Below are 18,668 nucleotides of genomic sequence, written 5' to 3'. Positions count from 1 at the left end.
TTCCATGTGGGGGTGTAGCTCAGTGGTAGAGCATTTGACTGCAGTTCAAGAGGTCCCCAGTTCAACTCTGGATACCCCCTTTTAGCGTCAATACATTGAGTGATATCAGGTACTTTTTCTACCAGTCTTTTGTATGGAAAAGCAATATTCCTTGTGGGGGTGTAGCTCAGTGGTAGAGCATTTGACTGCAGATCAAGAGGTCCCCAGTTCAACTCTGGGTACCCCCTTATTGCTTTCTTTGCGACATTACATATAGTGGTATCGGGTACTTTTTCTATCAGGTTTTTGTATGGAAAAGCAATTTTCCTTGAGGGGGTGTAGCTCAGTGGTAGAGCATTTGACTGCAGATCAAGAGGTCCCCAGTTCAACTCTGGGTACCCCCTCATTGCTTTCTTTGCGTCAATACATTAAGTGATATCAGGTACTTTTTCTACCAGTCGTTTGGATGGAAAAGTAATATTACATGTGGGGGTGTAGCTCAGTGGTAGAGCATTTGACTGCAGATCAAGAGGTCCCCAGTTCAACTATGGGTACCCCCATTTGCTTTCTTTGCGACAATACATATAGTGGTATCGGGTACTTTTTCTACCAGGTTTTTGTATGGAAAAACCACATTCCATGTGGGGGTTTAGCTCAGTGGTAGAGCATTTGACTGCAGATCAAGAGGTCCCCAGTTCAACTCTGGATGCCCCCTCATTGCTTTCTTTGCGTCAATACATTAAGTGATATCAGGTACTTTTTCTACCAGTTGTTTGTATGGAAAAGATATATTCCTTGTGGGGGTGTAGCTCAGTGGTAGAGCATTTGACTGCAGATCAAGAGGTCCCCAGTTCAACTCTGGGTACCCCCTTATTGCTTTCTTTGCGACATTACATATAGTGGTATCTGGTACTTTTTCTACCAGGTTTTTGTATGGAAAAGCAATTTTCCTTGAGGGGGTGTAGCTCAGTGGTAGAGCATTTGACTGCAGATCAAGAGGTCCCCAGTTCAACTCTGGTTACCCCCTTATTGCTTTCTTTGCGACAATACATATAGTGGTATCGGGTACTTTTTCTACCAGGTTTTTTTATGGAAAAACCATATTCCATGTGGGGGTGTAGCTCAGTGGTAGAGCATTTGACTGCAGATCAAGAGGTCCCCAGTTCAACTCTGGATGCCCCCTTATTGCTTTCTTTGCGACATTACATATAGTGGTATCGGGTACCTTTTCTACCAGGTTTTTGTATAGAAAAGCATTTTTCCTTGAGGGGGTGTAGCTCAGTGGTAGAGCATTTGACTGCAGATCAAGAGGTCCCCAGTTCAACTCTGGGTACCCCCTTATTGCTTTCTTTGCGACAATACATATAGTGGTATCGGGTACTTTTTCTACCAGGTTTTTGTATGGAAAAACCACATTCCATGTGGGGGTGTAGCTCAGTGGTAGAGCATTTGACTGCAGATCAAGAGGTCCCCAGTTCAACTCTGGATGCCCCCTTATTGCTTTCTTTGCGACAATACATTAAGTGATATCAGGTACTTTTTCTACCAGTCGTTTGGATGGAAAAGTAATATTACATGTGGGGGTGTAGCTCAGTGGTAGAGCATTTGACTGCAGATCAAAGGGTCCCCGGTTTAACTCTGGATACCCCCTTATTGCTTTCTTTGCGACAATACATATAGGGGTATCACGTACTTTTTCTACCAGGTTTTTGTATGGAAGAACTTCATTCCATGTGGGGGTGTAGCTTAGTGGTAGAGCATTTGACTGCAGATCAAAAGGTCCTCAGTTCAACTCTGGATACCCCCTTTATGCATATACATCAAGTGATATCAGGTACTTTTTCTACCAGTCGTCTGTATGGAAAAGTAATATTACATGTGGGGGTGTAGTTCCGTGGTAGAGCATTTGACTGCAGATCAAGAGGTCCCCAGTTAAACTCTGGGTACCCCCTTATTGCTTTCTTTGCGACAACATATATAGGGGTATTGGGTACTTTTTCTACTAGGTTCTTGTATGGAAAAACCACATTCCATGTGGGGGTTTAGCTCAGTGGTAGAGCATTTGACTGCAGATCAAGAGGTCCCCAGTTCAACTCTGGATGCCCCATTATTGCTTTCTTTGAGTCAATACATTAAGTGATATCAGGTACTTTTTCTACCAGTTGTTTGGATGGAAAACTAACATTCCATGTGGGGGTGTAGCTCAGTGGTAGAGCATTTGACTGCAGATCAAGAGGTCCCCAGTTCAACTCTGGGTACCCCCTTATTGCTTTCTTTGCGACAATACATATAGGGGTATCGGGTGCTTTTTCTACCATTTGTTTGTATGGAAAAACAGTGTTCCTTGTGGGGGTGTAGCTCAGTGTTAGAGCATTTGACTGCAGATCAAAGGGTCCCCAGTTCAACTCTGAGTACCCCCTTATTGCTTTCTTTGCGACAATACATATAGGGGTATCGAGTACTTTTTCTACCAGGTTTTTGTATGGAAGAACCATATACCATGTGGGGGTGTAGCTCAGTGGTAGAGCATTTGACTGCAGTTCAAGAGGTCCCCAGTTCAACTCTGGATACACCCTTTTTGCGTCAATACATTGAGTGAGATCAGGTACTTTTTCTACCAGTCGTTTGTATGGAAAGGCAATATTCCTTGTGGGGGTGTAGCTCAGTGGTAGAGCATTTGACTGCAGATCAAGAGGTCCCCAGTTAAACTCTGGGTACCCCCTTATTGCTTTCTTTGCGACAACATATATAGGGGTATTGGGTACTTTTTCTACTAGGTTCTTGTATGGAAAAACCACATTCCATGTGGGGGTTTAGCTCAGTGGTAGAGCATTTGACTGCAGATCAAGAGGTCCCCAGTTCAACTCTGGATGCCCCATTATTGCTTTCTTTGAGTCAATACATTAAGTGATATCAGGTACTTTTTCTACCAGTTGTTTGGATGGAAAACTAACATTCCATGTGGGGGTGTAGCTCAGTGGTAGAGCATTTGACTGCAGATCAAGAGGTCCCCAGTTCAACTCTGGGTACCCCCTTATTGCTTTCTTTGCGACAATACATATAGGGGTATCGGGTGCTCTTTCTACCATTTGTTTGTATGGAAAAACAGTGTTCCTTGTGGGGGTGTAGCTCAGTGGTAGAGCATTTGACTGCAGATCAAGAGGTCCCCAGTTCAACTCTGGATGCCCCCTTATTGCTTTCTTTGCGACAATACATTAAGTGATATCAGGTACTTTTTCTACCAGTCGTTTGGATGGAAAAGTAATATTACATGTGGGGGTGTAGCTCAGTGGTAGGGCATTTGACTGCATATCAAGAGGTCCCCAGTTCAACTCTGGGTTTCCCCTTATTGCTTTCTTTGCGACAATACATATAGTGGTATCGGGTACTTTTTCTACCAGGTTTTTGTATGGAAAAACTATATTCCATGTGGGGGTGTAGCTCAGTGGTAGAGCATTTGACTGCAGATCAAAGGGTCCCCAATTCAACTCTGGGTACCCCCTTATTGCTTTTTTTGCGACAATACATATAGGGGTATCGGGTACTTTTTCTACCAGGTTTTTGTATGGAAAAACTATATTCCATGTGGGGGTGTAGCTCAGTGGTAGAGCATTTGACTGCAGATCAAAGGGTCCCCGGTTTAACTCTGGATACCCCCTTATTGCTTTCTTTGCGACAATACATATAGGGGTATCACGTACTTTTTCTACCAGGTTTTTGTATGGAAGAACTTCATTCCATGTGGGGGTGTAGCTTAGTGGTAGAGCATTTGACTGCAGATCAAAAGGTCCTCAGTTCAACTCTGGATACCCCCTTTATGCATATACATCAAGTGATATCAGGTACTTTTTCTACCAGTCGTCTGTATGGAAAAGTAATATTACATGTGGGGGTGTAGTTCCGTGGTAGAGCATTTGACTGCAGATCAAGAGGTCCCCAGTTAAACTCTGGGTACCCCCTTATTGCTTTCTTTGCGACAACATATATAGGGGTATTGGGTACTTTTTCTACTAGGTTCTTGTATGGAAAAACCACATTCCATGTGGGGGTTTAGCTCAGTGGTAGAGCATTTGACTGCAGATCAAGAGGTCCCCAGTTCAACTCTGGATGCCCCATTATTGCTTTCTTTGAGTCAATACATTAAGTGATATCAGGTACTTTTTCTACCAGTTGTTTGGATGGAAAACTAACATTCCATGTGGGGGTGTAGCTCAGTGGTAGAGCATTTGACTGCAGATCAAGAGGTCCCCAGTTCAACTCTGGGTACCCCCTTATTGCTTTCTTTGCGACAATACATATAGGGGTATCGGGTGCTTTTTCTACCATTTGTTTGTATGGAAAAACAGTGTTCCTTGAGGGGGTGTAGCTCAGTGGTAGAGCATTTGACTGCAGATCAAGAGGTCCCCAGTTCAACTCTGGATACACCCTTTTTGCGTCAATACATTGAGTGAGATCAGGTACTTTTTCTACCAGTCGTTTGTATGGAAAGGCAATATTCCTTGTGGGGGTGTAGCTCAGTGGTAGAGCATTTGACTGCAGATCAAGAGGTCCCCAGTTAAACTCTGGGTACCCCCTTATTGCTTTCTTTGCGACAACATATATAGGGGTATTGGGTACTTTTTCTACTAGGTTCTTGTATGGAAAAACCACATTCCATGTGGGGGTTTAGCTCAGTGGTAGAGCATTTGACTGCAGATCAAGAGGTCCCCAGTTCAACTCTGGATGCCCCCTCATTGCTTTCTTTGCGTCAATACATTAAGTGATATCAGGTACTTTTTCTACCAGTCGTTTGGATGGAAAAGTAATATTACATATGGGGGTGTAGCTCAGTGGTAGAGCATTTGACCGCAGATCAAGAGGTCCCCAGTTCAACTCTGGGTACCCCCTTATTGCTTTCTTTGCGACAATACATATAGTGGTATCGGGTACTTTTTCTACCAGGTTTTTGTATGGAAAAGCAATTTTTCTTGATGGGGTGTAGCTCAGTGGTAGAGCATTTGACTGCAGATCAAGAGGTCCCCAGTTCAACTCTGGGTACCCCCTTATTGCTTTCTTTGCGACAATACATATAGGGGTATCGGGTACTTTTTCTACCAGGTTTTTGTATGGAAGAACCGTATTCCATGTGGGGGTGTAGCTCAGTGGTAGAGCATTTGACTGCAGTTCAAGAGGTCCCCAGTTCAACTCTGCATACCCCCTTTTAGCGTCAATACATTGAGTGATATCAGGTACTTTTTCTACCAGTCTTTTGTATGGAAAAGCAATATTTCTTGTGGGGGTGTAGCTCAGTGGTAGAGCATTTGACTGCAGATCAAGAGGTCCCCAGTTCAACTCTGGGTACCCCCTTATTGCTTTCTTTGCGACATTACATATAGTGGTATCGGGTACTTTTTCTACCAGGTTTTTGTATGGAAAAGCAATTTTCCTTGAGGGGGTGTAGCTCAGTGGTAGAGCATTTGACTGCAGATCAAGAGGTCCCCAGTTCAACTCTGGGTACCCCCTTATTGCTTTCTTTGCGACAATATATATAAGGGTATTGGGTACTTTTTCTACTAGGTTTTTGTATGGAAAAACCACATTCCATGTGGGGGTTTAGCTCAGTGGTAGAGCATTTGACTGCAGATCAAGAGGTCCCCAGTTCAACTCTGGATGCCCCCTCATTGCTTTCTTTGCGTCAATACATTAAGTGATATCAGGTACTTTTTCTACCAGTCGTTTGGATGGAAAAGTAATATTACATATGGGGGTGTAGCTCAGTGGTAGAGAATTTGACTGCAGATCAAGAGGTCCCAAGTTCAACTCTGGGTACCCCCTTATTGCTTTCTTTGCGACAATACATATAGTGGTATCGGGTACTTTTTCTACCAGGTTTTTTTATGGAAAAACCATATTCCATGTGGGGGTGTAGCTCAGTGGTAGAGCATTTGACTGCAGATCAAGAGGTCCCCAGTTCAACTCTGGATGCCCCCTTATTGCTTTCTTTGCGACATTACATATAGTGGTATCGGGTACGTTTTCTACCAGGTTTTTGTATGGAAAAGCATTTTTCCTTGAGGGGGTGTAGCTCAGTGGTAGAGCATTTGACTGCAGATCAAAAGGTCCCCAGTTCAACTCTGGGTACCCCCTTATTGCTTTCTTTGCGACAATACATATAGTGGTATCGGGTACTTTTTCTACCAGGTTTTTGTATGGAAAAACCACATTCCATGTGGGGGTGTAGCTCAGTGGTAGAGCATTTGACTGCAGATCAAGAGGTCCCCAGTTCAACTCTGGATGCCCCCTTATTGCTTTCTTTGCGACAATACATTAAGTGATATCAGGTACTTTTTCTACCAGTCGTTTGGATGGAAAAGTAATATTACATGTGGGAGTGTAGCTCGGTGGTAGAGCATTTGACTGCAGATCAAGAGGTCCCCAGTTCAACTCTGGATGCCCCCTTATTGCTTTCTTTGCGACATTACATATAGTGGTATCGGGTACCTTTTCTACCAGGTTTTTGTATGGAAAAGCATTTTTCCTTGAGGGGGTGTAGCTCAGTGGTAGAGCATTTGACTGCAGATCAAGAGGTCCCCAGTTCAACTATGGGTACCCCCTTATTGCTTTCTTTGCGACAATACATATAGTGGTATCGGGTACTTTTTCTACCAGGTTTTTGTATGGAAAAACCACATTCCATGTGGGGGTGTAGCTCAGTGGTAGAGCATTTGACTGCAGATCAAGAGGTCCCCAGTTCAACTCTGGTTGCCCCCTTATTGCTTTCTTTGCGACAATACATTAAGTGATATCAGGTACTTTTTCTACCAGTCGTTTGGATGGAAAAGTAATATTACATGTGGGGGTGTAGCTCAGTGGTAGAGCATTTGACTGCAGATCAAAGGGTCCCCGGTTTAACTCTGGATACCCCCTTATTGCTTTCTTTGCGACAATACATATAGGGGTATCGAGTACTTTTTCTACCAGGTTTTTGTATGGAAGAACCATATACCATGTGGGGGTGTAGCTCAGTGGTAGAGCATTTGACTGCAGTTCAAGAGGTCCCCAGTTCAACTCTGGATACACCCTTTTTGCGTCAATACATTGAGTGAGATCAGGTACTTTTTCTACCAGTCGTTTGTATGGAAAGGCAATATTCCTTGTGGGGGTGTAGCTCAGTGGTAGAACATTTGACTGCAGATCAAGAGGTCCCCAGTTAAACTCTGGGTACCCCCTTATTGCTTTCTTTGCGACAACATATATAGGGGTATTGGGTACTTTTTCTACTAGGTTCTTGTATGGAAAAACCACATTCCATGTGGGGGTTTAGCTCAGTGGTAGAGCATTTGACTGCAGATCAAGAGGTCCCCAGTTCAACTCTGGATGCCCCCTCATTGCTTTCTTTGCGTCAATACATTAAGTGATATCAGGTACTTTTTCTACCAGTCGTTTGGATGGAAAAGTAATATTACATATGGGGGTGTAGCTCAGTGGTAGAGCATTTGACCGCAGATCAAGAGGTCCCCAGTTCAACTCTGGGTACCCCCTTATTGCTTTCTTTGCGACAATACATATAGTGGTATCGGGTACTTTTTCTACCAGGTTTTTGTATGGAAAAGCAATTTTTCTTGATGGGGTGTAGCTCAGTGGTAGAGCATTTGACTGCAGATCAAGAGGTCCCCAGTTCAACTCTGGGTACCCCCTTATTGCTTTCTTTGCGACAATACATATAGGGGTATCGGGTGCTTTTTCTACCATTTGTTTGTATGGAAAAACAGTGTTCCTTGTGGGGGTGTAGCTCAGTGGTAGAGCATTTGACTGCAGATCAAAGGGTCCCCAATTCAACTCTGAGTACCCCCTTATTGCTTTCTTTGCGACAATACATATGGGGTATCGGGTACTTTTTCTACCAGGTTTTTGTATGGAAGAACCGTATTCCATGTGGGGGTGTAGCTCAGTGGTAGAGCATTTGACTGCAGTTCAAGAGGTCCCCAGTTCAACTCTGCATACCCCCTTTTAGCGTCAATACATTGAGTGATATCAGGTACTTTTTCTACCAGTCTTTTGTATGGAAAAGCAATATTCCTTGTGGGGGTGTAGCTCAGTGGTAGAGCATTTGACTGCAGATCAAGAGGTCCCCAGTTCAACTCTGGGTACCCCCTTATTGCTTTCTTTGCGACATTACATATAGTGGTATCGGGTACTTTTTCTACCAGGTTTTTGTATGGAAAAGCAATTTTCCTTGAGGGGGTGTAGCTCAGTGGTAGAGCATTTGACTGCAGATCAAGAGGTCCCCAGTTCAACTCTGGGTACCCCCTTATTGCTTTCTTTGCGACAATATATATAAGGGTATTGGGTACTTTTTCTACTAGGTTTTTGTATGGAAAAACCACATTCCATGTGGGGGTTTAGCTCAGTGGTAGAGCATTTGACTGCAGATCAAGAGGTCCCCAGTTCAACTCTGGATGCCCCCTCATTGCTTTCTTTGCGTCAATACATTAAGTGATATCAGGTACTTTTTCTACCAGTCGTTTGGATGGAAAAGTAATATTACATATGGGGGTGTAGCTCAGTGGTAGAGAATTTGACTGCAGATCAAGAGGTCCCAAGTTCAACTCTGGGTACCCCCTTATTGCTTTCTTTGCGACAATACATATAGTGGTATCGGGTACTTTTTCTACCAGGTTTTTTTATGGAAAAACCATATTCCATGTGGGGGTGTAGCTCAGTGGTAGAGCATTTGACTGCATATCAAGAGGTCCCCAGTTCAACTCTGGATGCCCCCTTATTGCTTTCTTTGCGACATTACATATAGTGGTATCGGGTACGTTTTCTACCAGGTTTTTGTATGGAAAAGCATTTTTCCTTGAGGGGGTGTAGCTCAGTGGTAGAGCATTTGACCGCAGATCAAAAGGTCCCCAGTTCAACTCTGGGTACCCCCTTATTGCTTTCTTTGCGACAATACATATAGTGGTATCGGGTACTTTTTCTACCAGGTTTTTGTATGGAAAAACCACATTCCATGTGGGGGTGTAGCTCAGTGGTAGAGCATTTGACTGCAGATCAAGAGGTCCCCAGTTCAACTCTGGATGCCCCCTTATTGCTTTCTTTGCGACAATACATTAAGTGATATCAGGTACTTTTTCTACCAGTCGTTTGGATGGAAAAGTAATATTACATGTGGGAGTGTAGCTCGGTGGTAGAGCATTTGACTGCAGATCAAGAGGTCCCCAGTTCAACTCTGGATGCCCCCTTATTGCTTTCTTTGCGACATTACATATAGTGGTATCGGGTACCTTTTCTACCAGGTTTTTGTATGGAAAAGCATTTTTCCTTGAGGGGGTGTAGCTCAGTGGTAGAGCATTTGACTGCAGATCAAGAGGTCCCCAGTTCAACTATGGGTACCCCCTTATTGCTTTCTTTGCGACAATACATATAGTGGTATCGGGTACTTTTTCTACCAGGTTTTTGTATGGAAAAACCACATTCCATGTGGGGGTGTAGCTCATTGGTAGAGCATTTGACTGCAGATCAAGAGGTCCCCAGTTCAACTCTGGTTGCCCCCTTATTGCTTTCTTTGCGACAATACATTAAGTGATATCAGGTACTTTTTCTACCAGTCGTTTGGATGGAAAAGTAATATTACATGTGGGGGTGTAGCTCAGTGGTAGAGCATTTGACTGCAGATCAAAGGGTCCCCGGTTTAACTCTGGATACCCCCTTATTGCTTTCTTTGCGACAATACATATAGGGGTATCACGTACTTTTTCTACCAGGCTTTTGTATGGAAGAACTACATTCCATGTGGGGGTGTAGCTTAGTGGTAGAGCATTTGACTGCAGATCAAAAGGTCCTCAGTTCAACTCTGGATACCCCCTTTATGCGTCAATACATCAAGTGATATCAGGTACTTTTTCTACCAGTCGTCTGTATGGAAAAGTAATATTACATGTGGGGGTTTAGCTCAGTGGTAGAGCATTTGACTGCAGATCAAGAGGTCCCCAGTTCAACTCTGGATGCCCCCTTATTGCTTTCTTTGCGACATTACATATAGTGGTATCGGGTACCTTTTCTACCAGGTTTTTGTATGGAAAAGCATTTTTCCTTGAGGGGGTGTAGCTCAGTGGTAGAGCATTTGACTGCAGATCAAGAGGTCCCCAGTTCAACCCTGGGTACCCCCTTATTGCTTTCTTTGCGACAATACATATAGTGGTATCGGGTACTTTTTCTACCAGGTTTTTGTATGGAAAAACCACATTCCATGTGGGGGTGTAGCTCAGTGGTAGAGCATTTGACTGCAGATCAAGAGGTCCCCAGTTCAACTCTGGATGCCCCCTTATTGCTTTCTTTGCGACAATACATTAAGTGATATCAGGTACTTTTTCTACCAGTCGTTTGGATGGAAAAGTAATATTACATGTGGGGGTGTAGCTCAGTGGTAGAGCATTTGACTGCAGATCAAAGGGTCCCCGGTTTAACTCTGGATACCCCCTTATTGCTTTCTTTGCGACAATACATATAGGGGTATCACGTACTTTTTCTACCACGTTTTTGTATGGAAGAACTTCATTCCATGTGGGGGTGTAGCTTAGTGGTAGAGCATTTGACTGCAGATCAAAAGGTCCTCAGTTCAACTCTGGATACCCCCTTTATGCATATACATCAAGTGATATCAGGTACTTTTTCTACCAGTCGTCTGTATGGAAAAGTAATATTACATGTGGGGGTGTAGTTCCGTGGTAGAGCATTTGACTGCAGATCAAGAGGTCCCCAGTTAAACTCTGGGTACCCCCTTATTGCTTTCTTTGCGACAACATATATAGGGGTATTGGGTACTTTTTCTACTAGGTTCTTGTATGGAAAAACCACGTTCCATGTGGGGGTTTAGCTCAGTGGTAGAGCATTTGACTGCAGATCAAGAGGTCCCCAGTTCAACTCTGGATGCCCCATTATTGCTTTCTTTGAGTCAATACATTAAGTGATATCAGGTACTTTTTCTACCAGTTGTTTGGATGGAAAACTAACATTCCATGTGGGGGTGTAGCTCAGTGGTAGAGCATTTGACTGCAGATCAAGAGGTCCCCAGTTCAACTCTGGGTACCCCCTTATTGCTTTCTTTGCGACAATACATATAGGGGTATCGGGTGCTTTTTCTACCATTTGTTTGTATGGAAAAACAGTGTTCCTTGTGGGGGTGTAGATCAGTGTTAGAGCATTTGACTGCAGATCAAAGGGTCCCCAGTTCAACTCTGAGTACCCCCTTATTGCTTTCTTTGCGACAATACATATAGGGGTATCGAGTACTTTTTCTACCAGGTTTTTGTATGGAAGAACCATATACCATGTGGGGGTGTAGCTCAGTGGTAGAGCATTTGACTGCAGTTCAAGAGGTCCCCAGTTCAACTCTGGATACACCCTTTTTGCGTCAATACATTGAGTGAGATCAGGTACTTTTTCTACCAGTCGTTTGTATGGAAAGGCAATATTCCTTGTGGGGGTGTAGCTCAGTGGTAGAGAATTTGACTGCAGATCAAGAGGTCCCCAGTTAAACTCTGGGTACCCCCTTATTGCTTTCTTTGCGACAACATATATAGGGGTATTGGGTACTTTTTCTACTAGGTTCTTGTATGGAAAAACCACATTCCATGTGGGGGTTTAGCTCAGTGGTAGAGCATTTGACTGCAGATCAAGAGGTCCCCAGTTCAACTCTGGATGCCCCATTATTGCTTTCTTTGAGTCAATACATTAAGTGATATCAGGTACTTTTTCTACCAGTTGTTTGGATGGAAAACTAACATTCCATGTGGGGGTGTAGCTCAGTGGTAGAGCATTTGACTGCAGATCAAGAGGTCCCCAGTTCAACTCTGGGTACCCCCTTATTGCTTTCTTTGCGACAATACATATAGGGGTATCGGGTGCTTTTTCTACCATTTGTTTGTATGGAAAAACAGTGTTCCTTGTGGGGGTGTAGCTCAGTGTTAGAGCATTTGACTGCAGATCAAAGGGTCCCCAGTTCAACTCTGAGTACCCCCTTATTGCTTTCTTTGCGACAATACATATAGGGGTATCGAGTACTTTTTCTACCAGGTTTTTGTATGGAAGAACCATATACCATGTGGGGGTGTAGCTCAGTGGTAGAGCATTTGACTGCAGTTCAAGAGGTCCCCAGTTCAACTCTGGATACACCCTTTTTGCGTCAATACATTGAGTGAGATCAGGTGCTTTTTCTACCATTTGTTTGTATGGAAAAACAGTGTTCCTTGTGGGGGTGTAGCTCAGTGTTAGAGCATTTGACTGCAGATCTAAGGGTCCCCAGTTCAACTCTGAGTACCCCCTTATTGCTTTCTTTGCGACAATACATATAGGGGTATCGAGTACTTTTTCTACCAGGTTTTTGTATGGAAGAACCATATACCATGTGGGGGTGTAGCTCAGTGGTAGAGCATTTGACTGCAGTTCAAGAGGTCCCCAGTTCAACTCTGGATACACCCTTTTTGCGTCAATACATTGAGTGAGATCAGGTACTTTTTCTACCAGTCGTTTGTATGGAAAGGCAATATTCCTTGTGGGGGTGTAGCTCAGTGGTAGAGCATTTGACTGCAGATCAAGAGGTCCCCAGTTCAACTCTGGGTACCCCCTTATTGCTTTCTTTGCGACAATACATATAGTGGTATCGGGTACTTTTTCTACCAGGTTTTTGTATGGAAAAGCAATTTTTCTTGTTGGGGTGTAGCTCAGTGGTAGAGCATTTGACTGCAGATCAAGAGGTCCCCAGTTCAACTCTGGATGCCCACTTATTGCTTTCTTTGCGACAATACATTAAGTGATATCAGGTACTTTTTCTACCAGTCGTTTGGATGGAAAAGTAACATTACATGTGGGGGTGTAGCTCAGTGGTAGGGCATTTGACTGCATATCAAGAGGTCCCCAGTTCAACTCTGGGTTTCCCCTTATTGCTTTCTTTGCGACAATACATATAGTGGTATCGGGTACTTTTTCTACCAGGCTTTTGTATGGAAAAACTATATTCCATGTGGGGGTGTAGCTCAGTTGTAGAGCATTTGACTGCAGATCAAAGGGTCCCCAATTCAACTCTGGGTACCCCCTTATTGCTTTTTTTGCGACAATACATATAGGGGTATCGGGTACTTTTTCTACCAGGTTTTTGTATGGAAAAACTATATTCCATGTGGGGGTGTAGCTCAGTGGTAGAGCATTTGACTGCAAATCAAAGGGTCACCAGTTCAACTCTGGGTACCCTCTTATTGTTTTCTTTGCGACAATACATATAGGGGTATCGGGTACTTTTTCTACCATTTGTTTGAATGGAAAAACCACATTCCATGTGGGGGTGTAGCTCAGTGGTAGAGCATTTGACTGCAGATCAAGAGGTCCCCAGTTCAACTCTGGATACCCCCTTTATGCGTCAATACGATAAGTGATATCAGGTACTTTTTCTACCAGTCGTCTGTATGGAAAGACCACATTCCATGTGGGGGTGTAGCTCAGTGGTAGAGCATTTGACTGCAGATCAAGAGGTCCTCAAATCAACTCTGGGTACCCCCTTATTGCTTTCTTTGTGACAATATATATAAGGGTATTGGGTACTTTTTCTACTAGGTTTTTGTAGGGAAAAACCACATTCCATGTGGGGGTTTAGCTCAGTGGTAGAGCATTTGACTGCAGATCAAGAGGTCCCCAGTTCAACTCTGGATGCCCCCTCATTGCTTTCTTTGCGTCAATACATTAAGTGATATCAGGTACTTTTTCTACCAGTCGTTTGGATGGAAAAGTAATATTACATATGGGGGTGTAGCTCAGTGGTAGAGCATTTGACCGCAGATCAAGAGGTCCCCAGTTCAACTCTGGGTACCCCCTTATTGCTTTCTTTGCGACAATACATATAGTGGTATTGGGTACTTTTTCTACCAGGTTTTTGTATGGAAAAGCAATTTTTCTTGATGGGGTGTAGCTCAGTGGTAGAGCATTTGACTGCAGATCAAGAGGTCCCCAGTTCAACTCTGGATGCCCCCTTATTGCTTTCTTTGCGACAATACATTAAGTGATATCAGGTACTTTTTCTACCAGTCGTTTGGATGGAAAAGTAATATTACATGTGGGGGTGTAGCTCAGTGGTAGGGCATTTGACTGCAGATCAAGAGGTCCCCAGTTCAACTCTGGGTTTCCCCTTATTGCTTTCTTTGCGACAATACATATAGTGGTATCGGGTACTTTTTCTACCAGGTTTTTGTATGGAAAAACTATATTCCATGTGGGGGTGTAGCTCAGTGGTAGAGCATTTGACTGCAGATCAAAGGGTCCCCAATTCAACTCTGGGTACCCCCTTATTGCTTTTTTTGTGACAATACATATAGGGGTATCGGGTACTTTTTCTACCAGGTTTTTGTATGGAAAAACTATATTCCATGTGGGGGTGTAGCTCAGTGGTAGAGCATTTGACTGCAAATCAAAGGGTCACCAGTTCAACTCTGGGTACCCTCTTAATGTTTTCATTGCGACAATACATATAGGGGTATCGGGTACTTTTTCTACCATTTGTTTGAATGGAAAACCCACATTCCATGTGGGGGTGTAGCTCAGTGGTAGAGCATTTGACTGCAGATCAAGAGGTCCCCAGTTCAACTCTAGATACCCCCTTTATGCGTCAATACATTAAGTGATATCAGGTACTTTTTCTACCAGTCGTCTGTATGGAAAGACCATATTCCATGTGGGGGTGTAGCTCAGTGGTAGAGCATTTGACTGCAGATCAAGAGGTCCTCAAATCAACTCTGGGTACCCCCTTATTGCTTTCTTTGTGACAATATACATAAGGGTATTGGGTACTTTTTCTACTAGGTTTTTGTAGGGAAAAACCACATTCCATGTGGGGGTTTAGCTCAGTGGTAGAGCATTTGACTGCAGATCAAGAGGTCCCCAGTTCAACTCTGGATGCCCCCTCATTGCTTTCTTTGCGTCAATACATTAAGTGATATCAGGTACTTTTTCTACCAGTCGTTTGGATGGAAAAGTAATATTACATATGGGGGTGTAGCTCAGTGGTAGAGCATTTGACTGCAGATCAAGAGGTCCCCAGTTCAACTCTGAGTACCCCCTTATTGCTTTCTTTGCGACAATACATATAAGGGTATCGGGTGCTTTTTCTACCATTTGTTTGTATGGAAAAACAGCGTTCCTTGTGGGGGTGTAGCTCAGTGGTAGAGCATTTGACTGCAGATCAAAGGGTCCCCAGTTCAACTCTGAGTACCCCCTTATTGCTTTCTTTGCGACAATACATATAGGGGTATAGGGTACTTTTTCTACCAGGTTTTTGTATGGAAGAACCGTATTCCATGTGGGGGTGTAGCTCAGTGGTAGAGCATTTGACTGCAGTTCAAGAGGTCCCCAGTTTAACTCTGGATACCCCCTTTTAGCGTCAATACATTGAGTGATATCAGGTACTTTTTCTACCAGTCTTTTGTATGGAAAAGCAATATTCCTTATGGGGGTGTAGCTCAGTGGTAGAGCATTTGACTGCAGATCAAGAGGTCCCCAGTTCAACTCTGGGTACCCCCTTATTGCTTTCTTTGCGACAATACATATAGGGGTATCGGGTGCTTTTTCTACCATTTGTTTGTATGGAAAAACAGCGTTCCTTGTGGGGGTGTAGCTCAGTGGTAGAGCATTTGACTGCAGATCAAAGGGTCCCCAGTTCAACTCTGAGTACCCCCTTATTGCTTTCTTTGCGACAATACATATAGGGGTATCGGGTACTTTTTCTACCAGGTTTTTGTATGGAAGAACCGTATTCCATGTGGGGGCGTAGCTCAGTGGTAGAGCATTTGACTGCAGTTCAAGAGGTCCCCAGTTCAACTCTGGATACCCCCTTTTAGCGTCAATACATTGAGTGATATCAGGTACTTTTTCTACCAGTCTTTTGTATGGAAAAGCAATATTCCTTGTGGGGGTGTAGCTCAGTGGTAGAGCATTTGACTGCAGATCAAGAGGTCCCCAGTTCAACTCTGGGTACCCCCTTATTGCTTTCTTTGCGACATTACATATAGTGATATCGGGTACTTTTTCTACCAGGTTTTTGTATGGAAAAGCAATTTTCCTTGAGGGGGTGTAGCTCAGTGGTAGAGCATTTGACTGCAGATCAAGAGGTCCCCAGTTCAACTCTGGGTACCCCCTTATTGCTTTCTTTGCGACAATATATATAAGGGTATTGGGTACTTTTTCTACTAGGTTTTTGTATGGAAAAACCACATTCCATGTGGGGGTTTAGCTCAGTGGTAGAGCATTTGACTGCAGATCAAGAGGTCCCCAGTTCAACTCTGGATGCCCCCTCATTGCTTTCTTTGCGTCAATACATTAAGTGATATCAGGTACTTTTTCTACCAGTCGTTTGGATGGAAAAGTAATATTACATATGGGGGTGTAGCTCAGTGGTAGAGCATTTGACTGCAGATCAAGAGGTCCCCAGTTCAACTATGGGTACCCCCTTATTGCTTTCTTTGCGACAATACATATAGTGGTATCGGGTACTTTTTCTACCAGGTTTTTGTATGGAAAAACCACATTCCATGTGGGGGTTTAGCTCAGTGGTAGAGCATTTGACTGCAGATCAAGAGGTCCCCAGTTCAACTCTGGATGCCCCCTCATTGCTTTCTTTACGTCAATACATTAAGTGATATCAGGTACTTTTTCTACCAGTTGTTTGTATGGAAAAGATATATTCCTTGTGGGGGTGTAGCTCAGTGGTAGAGCATTTGACTGCAGATCAAGAGGTCCCCAGTTCAACTCTGGGTACCCCCTTATTGCTTTCTTTGCGACATTACATATAGTGGTATCGGGTACTTTTTCTACCAGGTTTTTGTATGGAAAAGCAATTTTCCTTGAGGGGGTGTAGCTCAGTGGTAGAGCATTTGACTGCAGATCAAGAGGTCCCCAGTTCAACTCTGCGTACCCCCTTATTGCTTTCTTTGCGACAATACATATAGTGGTATCAGGTACTTTTTCTACCAGTTTTTTTTATGGAAAAACCAGATTCCATGTGGGGGTGTAGCTCAGTGGTAGAGCATTTGACTGCAGATCAAGAGGTCCCCAGTTCAACTCTGGATGCCCCCTTATTGCTTTCTTTGCGACAATACATATAGGGGTATCGGGTACTTTTTCTACCATTTGTTTGAATGGAAAAACCACATTCCATGTGGGGGTGTAGCTCAGTGGTAGAGCATTTGACTGCAGATCAAAAAGTCCCCAGTTCAACTCTGGATACCCCCTTTATGCGTCAATACATTAAGTGATATCAGGTACTTTTTCTACCAGTCGTCTGTATGGAAAGACCACATTCCATGTGGGGGTGTAGCTCAGTGGTAGAGCATTTGACTGCAGATCAAGAGGTCCCCAGTTCAACTCTGGATGCCCCCTCATTGCTTTCTTTGCGTCAATACATTAAGTGATATCAGGTACTTTTTCTACCAGTCGTTTGGATGGAAAAGTAATATTACATATGGGGGTGTAGCTCAGTGGTAGAGCATTTGACCGCAGATCAATAGGTCCCCAGTTCAACTCTGAGGACCCCCTTATTGCTTTCTTTGCGACAATACATATAGGGGTATGGGTACTTTTTCTACCAGGTTTTTGTATGGAAGAACCGAATTCCATGTGGGGGTGTAGCTCAGTGGTAGAGCATTTGACTGCAGTTCAAGAGGTCCCCAGTTCAACTCTGGATACCCCCTTTTAGCGTCAATACATTGAGTGATATCAGGTACTTTTTCTACCAGTCTTTTGTATGGAAAAGCAATATTCCTTGTGGGGGTGTAGCTCAGTGGTAGAGCATTTGACTGCAGATCAAGAGGTCCCCAGTTCAACTCTGGGTACCCCCTTATTGCTTTCTTTGCGACATTACATATAGTGGTATCGGGTACTTTTTCTATCAGGTTTTTGTATGGAAAAGCAATTTTCCTTGAGGGGGTGTAGCTCAGTGGTAGAGCATTTGACTGCAGATCAAGAGGTCCCCAGTTCAACTCTGGGTATCCCCTCATTGCTTTCTTTGCGTCAATACATTAAGTGATATCAGGTACTTTTTCTACCAGTCGTTTGGATGGAAAAGTAATATTACATGTGGGGGTGTAGCTCAGTGGTAGAGCATTTGACTGCAGATCAAGAGGTCCCCAGTTCAACTATGGGTACCCCCATTTGCTTTCTTTGCGACAATACATATAGTGGTATCGGGTACTTTTTCTACCAGGTTTTTGTATGGAAAAACCACATTCCATGTGGGGGTTTAGCTCAGTGGTAGAGCATTTGACTGCAGATCAAGAGGTCCCCAGTTCAACTCTGGATGCCCCCTCATTGCTTTCTTTGCGTCAATACATTAAGTGATATCAGGTACTTTTTCTACCAGTTGTTTGTATGGAAAAGATATATTCCTTGTGGGGGTGTAGCTCAGTGGTAGAGCATTTGACTGCAGATCAAGAGGTCCCCAGTTCAACTCTGGGTACCCCCTTATTGCTTTCTTTGCGACATTACATATAGTGGTATCTGGTACTTTTTCTACCAGGTTTTTGTATGGAAAAGCAATTTTCCTTGAGGGGGTGTAGCTCAGTGGTAGAGCATTTGACTGCAGATCAAGAGGTCCCCAGTTCAACTCTGGTTACCCCCTTATTGCTTTCTTTGCGACAATACATATAGTGGTATCGGGTACTTTTTCT

At 43.6% G+C, this 18,668-nt stretch overlaps 33 non-coding genes across 33 annotated transcripts; all 33 read left to right on the top strand.

The window, feature by feature from the left end:
- The first annotated feature begins 155 nt into the window (after positions 1-155).
- Positions 156-227, top strand: trnac-gca (transfer RNA cysteine (anticodon GCA)). The gene has a single exon. It is a non-coding gene; the product is annotated as a tRNA-Cys (tRNA).
- An 84-nt stretch (positions 228-311) lies between these two features.
- Positions 312-383, top strand: trnac-gca (transfer RNA cysteine (anticodon GCA)). The gene has a single exon. It is a non-coding gene; the product is annotated as a tRNA-Cys (tRNA).
- An 84-nt stretch (positions 384-467) lies between these two features.
- trnac-gca (transfer RNA cysteine (anticodon GCA)) lies at positions 468-539 on the top strand. Its single transcript has one exon. It is a non-coding gene; the product is annotated as a tRNA-Cys (tRNA).
- A 239-nt stretch (positions 540-778) lies between these two features.
- trnac-gca (transfer RNA cysteine (anticodon GCA)) lies at positions 779-850 on the top strand. Its single transcript has one exon. It is a non-coding gene; the product is annotated as a tRNA-Cys (tRNA).
- Positions 851-1,246: 396 nt separating this feature from the next.
- trnac-gca (transfer RNA cysteine (anticodon GCA)) lies at positions 1,247-1,318 on the top strand. The gene has a single exon. It is a non-coding gene; the product is annotated as a tRNA-Cys (tRNA).
- Positions 1,319-2,171: 853 nt separating this feature from the next.
- trnac-gca (transfer RNA cysteine (anticodon GCA)) lies at positions 2,172-2,243 on the top strand. The gene has a single exon. It is a non-coding gene; the product is annotated as a tRNA-Cys (tRNA).
- Positions 2,244-2,630: 387 nt separating this feature from the next.
- Positions 2,631-2,702, top strand: trnac-gca (transfer RNA cysteine (anticodon GCA)). The gene has a single exon. It is a non-coding gene; the product is annotated as a tRNA-Cys (tRNA).
- A 240-nt stretch (positions 2,703-2,942) lies between these two features.
- On the top strand, positions 2,943-3,014 carry trnac-gca (transfer RNA cysteine (anticodon GCA)). The gene has a single exon. It is a non-coding gene; the product is annotated as a tRNA-Cys (tRNA).
- Positions 3,015-4,179: 1,165 nt separating this feature from the next.
- Positions 4,180-4,251, top strand: trnac-gca (transfer RNA cysteine (anticodon GCA)). The gene has a single exon. It is a non-coding gene; the product is annotated as a tRNA-Cys (tRNA).
- Positions 4,252-4,482: 231 nt separating this feature from the next.
- On the top strand, positions 4,483-4,554 carry trnac-gca (transfer RNA cysteine (anticodon GCA)). Its single transcript has one exon. It is a non-coding gene; the product is annotated as a tRNA-Cys (tRNA).
- Positions 4,555-4,794: 240 nt separating this feature from the next.
- On the top strand, positions 4,795-4,866 carry trnac-gca (transfer RNA cysteine (anticodon GCA)). The gene has a single exon. It is a non-coding gene; the product is annotated as a tRNA-Cys (tRNA).
- Positions 4,867-5,253: 387 nt separating this feature from the next.
- trnac-gca (transfer RNA cysteine (anticodon GCA)) lies at positions 5,254-5,325 on the top strand. Its single transcript has one exon. It is a non-coding gene; the product is annotated as a tRNA-Cys (tRNA).
- An 84-nt stretch (positions 5,326-5,409) lies between these two features.
- Positions 5,410-5,481, top strand: trnac-gca (transfer RNA cysteine (anticodon GCA)). Its single transcript has one exon. It is a non-coding gene; the product is annotated as a tRNA-Cys (tRNA).
- Positions 5,482-6,033: 552 nt separating this feature from the next.
- trnac-gca (transfer RNA cysteine (anticodon GCA)) lies at positions 6,034-6,105 on the top strand. The gene has a single exon. It is a non-coding gene; the product is annotated as a tRNA-Cys (tRNA).
- Positions 6,106-7,428: 1,323 nt separating this feature from the next.
- On the top strand, positions 7,429-7,500 carry trnac-gca (transfer RNA cysteine (anticodon GCA)). The gene has a single exon. It is a non-coding gene; the product is annotated as a tRNA-Cys (tRNA).
- A 542-nt stretch (positions 7,501-8,042) lies between these two features.
- trnac-gca (transfer RNA cysteine (anticodon GCA)) lies at positions 8,043-8,114 on the top strand. The gene has a single exon. It is a non-coding gene; the product is annotated as a tRNA-Cys (tRNA).
- An 84-nt stretch (positions 8,115-8,198) lies between these two features.
- On the top strand, positions 8,199-8,270 carry trnac-gca (transfer RNA cysteine (anticodon GCA)). The gene has a single exon. It is a non-coding gene; the product is annotated as a tRNA-Cys (tRNA).
- A 552-nt stretch (positions 8,271-8,822) lies between these two features.
- On the top strand, positions 8,823-8,894 carry trnac-gca (transfer RNA cysteine (anticodon GCA)). The gene has a single exon. It is a non-coding gene; the product is annotated as a tRNA-Cys (tRNA).
- A 1,167-nt stretch (positions 8,895-10,061) lies between these two features.
- trnac-gca (transfer RNA cysteine (anticodon GCA)) lies at positions 10,062-10,133 on the top strand. Its single transcript has one exon. It is a non-coding gene; the product is annotated as a tRNA-Cys (tRNA).
- An 853-nt stretch (positions 10,134-10,986) lies between these two features.
- trnac-gca (transfer RNA cysteine (anticodon GCA)) lies at positions 10,987-11,058 on the top strand. Its single transcript has one exon. It is a non-coding gene; the product is annotated as a tRNA-Cys (tRNA).
- A 699-nt stretch (positions 11,059-11,757) lies between these two features.
- Positions 11,758-11,829, top strand: trnac-gca (transfer RNA cysteine (anticodon GCA)). Its single transcript has one exon. It is a non-coding gene; the product is annotated as a tRNA-Cys (tRNA).
- Positions 11,830-12,519: 690 nt separating this feature from the next.
- On the top strand, positions 12,520-12,591 carry trnac-gca (transfer RNA cysteine (anticodon GCA)). The gene has a single exon. It is a non-coding gene; the product is annotated as a tRNA-Cys (tRNA).
- Positions 12,592-13,299: 708 nt separating this feature from the next.
- trnac-gca (transfer RNA cysteine (anticodon GCA)) lies at positions 13,300-13,371 on the top strand. Its single transcript has one exon. It is a non-coding gene; the product is annotated as a tRNA-Cys (tRNA).
- Positions 13,372-13,758: 387 nt separating this feature from the next.
- trnac-gca (transfer RNA cysteine (anticodon GCA)) lies at positions 13,759-13,830 on the top strand. Its single transcript has one exon. It is a non-coding gene; the product is annotated as a tRNA-Cys (tRNA).
- Positions 13,831-14,070: 240 nt separating this feature from the next.
- On the top strand, positions 14,071-14,142 carry trnac-gca (transfer RNA cysteine (anticodon GCA)). The gene has a single exon. It is a non-coding gene; the product is annotated as a tRNA-Cys (tRNA).
- Positions 14,143-15,456: 1,314 nt separating this feature from the next.
- Positions 15,457-15,528, top strand: trnac-gca (transfer RNA cysteine (anticodon GCA)). The gene has a single exon. It is a non-coding gene; the product is annotated as a tRNA-Cys (tRNA).
- A 387-nt stretch (positions 15,529-15,915) lies between these two features.
- Positions 15,916-15,987, top strand: trnac-gca (transfer RNA cysteine (anticodon GCA)). Its single transcript has one exon. It is a non-coding gene; the product is annotated as a tRNA-Cys (tRNA).
- An 84-nt stretch (positions 15,988-16,071) lies between these two features.
- On the top strand, positions 16,072-16,143 carry trnac-gca (transfer RNA cysteine (anticodon GCA)). The gene has a single exon. It is a non-coding gene; the product is annotated as a tRNA-Cys (tRNA).
- A 552-nt stretch (positions 16,144-16,695) lies between these two features.
- On the top strand, positions 16,696-16,767 carry trnac-gca (transfer RNA cysteine (anticodon GCA)). Its single transcript has one exon. It is a non-coding gene; the product is annotated as a tRNA-Cys (tRNA).
- Positions 16,768-17,768: 1,001 nt separating this feature from the next.
- trnac-gca (transfer RNA cysteine (anticodon GCA)) lies at positions 17,769-17,840 on the top strand. Its single transcript has one exon. It is a non-coding gene; the product is annotated as a tRNA-Cys (tRNA).
- An 84-nt stretch (positions 17,841-17,924) lies between these two features.
- On the top strand, positions 17,925-17,996 carry trnac-gca (transfer RNA cysteine (anticodon GCA)). Its single transcript has one exon. It is a non-coding gene; the product is annotated as a tRNA-Cys (tRNA).
- An 84-nt stretch (positions 17,997-18,080) lies between these two features.
- trnac-gca (transfer RNA cysteine (anticodon GCA)) lies at positions 18,081-18,152 on the top strand. The gene has a single exon. It is a non-coding gene; the product is annotated as a tRNA-Cys (tRNA).
- Positions 18,153-18,391: 239 nt separating this feature from the next.
- trnac-gca (transfer RNA cysteine (anticodon GCA)) lies at positions 18,392-18,463 on the top strand. The gene has a single exon. It is a non-coding gene; the product is annotated as a tRNA-Cys (tRNA).
- The last annotated feature ends 205 nt before the right edge of the window (positions 18,464-18,668 follow it).

This window comes from Urocampus carinirostris, chromosome 8 (genome assembly GCF_059441175.1).
Source record: "Urocampus carinirostris isolate Australia breed hairy pipefish chromosome 8, RoL_Ucar_1.0, whole genome shotgun sequence".
NCBI lineage: Eukaryota > Metazoa > Chordata > Actinopteri > Syngnathiformes > Syngnathidae > Urocampus > Urocampus carinirostris.
The sequence above is the reverse complement of the archived record's forward strand: the minus strand, read 5'-3'. Positions and strand labels throughout refer to the sequence as shown.